Source organism: Anarrhichthys ocellatus, unplaced genomic scaffold (genome assembly GCF_004355925.1).
Source record: "Anarrhichthys ocellatus isolate YVR2014 unplaced genomic scaffold, GSC_Weel_1.0 scaffold5012, whole genome shotgun sequence".
Taxonomy (NCBI): Eukaryota; Metazoa; Chordata; class Actinopteri; order Perciformes; family Anarhichadidae; genus Anarrhichthys; species Anarrhichthys ocellatus.
Genome location: NW_022284986.1, coordinates 1 through 2,077, shown reverse-complemented (window position 1 = coordinate 2,077; position 2,077 = coordinate 1). Strand labels below are relative to the sequence as shown.

The window sequence follows — 2,077 nt, the reverse complement described above, 5'->3', positions numbered from 1 at the left end:
GCACTTTGAATATTTCTGGTTAACGACAACGTCATACTTTAAAGAGTAATATATAAATACTGTACACAGATTATTGAGTCACAGCTACAGGCTTCATTAGCTTTTAAATATAAATGTTTTCTTCACTCTTCATGACTCCATCAGCTGATGAAGACCAGAGGATACAGCTGAGAGCCAGGAAGAGCTCTAGTAAGGAGACCTCGAGTTAAAGGACAGTTCATAGTACCAGTTACTTCTGAAAGTTATACTCAATAATTATAATTATTATTATTGTTGTTGTTGTTGTTGTTCGTAGTACGACTAATATTTTTAGTATTTTAAGGAAAATAAAAGCGGAAAAATAAAACAAACAATAAAATACAAGAAGAATTGAGAAACATTTAATGAAATAAAATAACATCCTGTGATGTGCTTGTTTATTGCATATTACACTATTTGTTAAAGGTAGCAGGGTGGAAGTAGTACACAGATATTATTAGAAGTAAAAGTACTCGTGATGCAGAATAATATATATTATAATTATTATCACATTAATGTGTTCATCACTTTAAAGGTCAAGCTCATTTTAAAATACTTTATATACTGCTGGTAGTTTAATCTGTAATAACACATCATCATCATTGTTATTATTATTATTATTATTATTATTAATCTGAATCCTTAAAGTAACTAAAGTTGTCAGATAAATGTAGTAAAAAGTACAACATTTACTAAGTAGGAAAATACTCAAGTAAATTACAAGTACCTCTCAACTGTACTTAAACACAGTATAAATGTACTTAGTTCCGTCCCACCGCTGACAAAGAGTCCCGGATGTTGTTTAGGTAAGAACAGGTGAGCTATGACGTGTGGAACATCGCCCCCTGCTGTCCGGACGGACTCACTGCTCTCTGGTGCACCTCCTCCTCCTGACCACCAGGGGGCGGTGCACCGGAGAGATGAAGAAGAGGAGCAGCGCTGCTTCCGGCTCTTCCTCTTCCCTCCGCGGCCTCAGAGGTAGGAGAACTGTCCCTCTCACGAAGACTAGAATCTACGTTAAATCTTAACTACATCTTCACCATCCTGAGTTTTTAACTCGCTACGTTTAGTTAACAACATTCAAACATCTCAGACGATGTTAGATTTCTGTGTTTGACGGCGGGAATTAAGTTGTAATGTGATATTTGTGAGGATGCCGGTTTGGAGGCTATCACGTTAGCTGCCCGCCATGTTGGATCCGTAACTGTACCAAACTCCAGTCTAGAAACGCTCATTTCTGTTTCATGTGTTTAACGTTTCCTGTAGTTTCTGCTTAATTCTCGAGCTGCTTTTGGATGTTATCGGTGCCGAACTTTAAGCTAACAAGAGCTAATGCTAACAGCAGTCATGAAGAGACTATATGTAGTTTTTATAGTTATTTAAATGAATCAAAATGTCTCTGATCCTCCAGATATCTGAAGATGGTCCGCTACTCTCTCGACCCGGAGAACCCGACTAAATGTGAGTAACGTGTGTTGGCAGTTAGTTTCTTAAATGTTAGCTTCTGTTAGCAGTTAGCATCTTAGGACACCTTTGTAATAAACCTGAAAATACCTCAATGAACGATGTGAGCTGCTGAGTGTTTAAATGTGTAAAGAGCTGCAGTCTGGTTCTAAAGCTTCTTCTTCTGCATTATGTTTTATTGCAGCATGCAAGTCGAGGGGCTCCAACCTGCGGGTTCACTTCAAGGTAAGACGTCTAAACTTTTATAATTAGTTATTTGACGTCTAAAATATTTATAATTAAAGTTATTTAACTCAATGTTTTATTCAGCAGCGAGATGTAAACTGTCTCATCAGGAACTCTTAAACTAAATTAAATCAAAATACTTTGAACTCTCAGACTGACGTTAAAGTCTTACTAGTAGCTGTATCAGTTCGTCTTGTAACAGCAGTGGTGTGTTTCATGTTGAACATCAGTATTCATTTCATCTTAAATGTTTTATTCCAGGTTAAAGTAAATATAAATCTAGAGGATCGATGAAGTTTAAATTCAGCAGGATCTGATTGAGGTTATAACCAGTATATATGTATATGTATGTATATGTATGTATATGTAT

The 2,077-nt window shown here is 36.3% G+C and overlaps 1 long non-coding RNA gene across 1 annotated transcript; it reads left to right on the top strand.

Annotated features, from left to right (window-relative positions):
• The first annotated feature begins 974 nt into the window (after nt 1-974).
• Nucleotides 975-2,042, top strand: LOC116379719 (uncharacterized). The gene is made up of 3 exons (XR_004212459.1): nt 975-996; nt 1,430-1,479; nt 1,667-2,042. It is a non-coding gene; the product is annotated as an uncharacterized LOC116379719 (long non-coding RNA).
• The last annotated feature ends 35 nt before the right edge of the window (nt 2,043-2,077 follow it).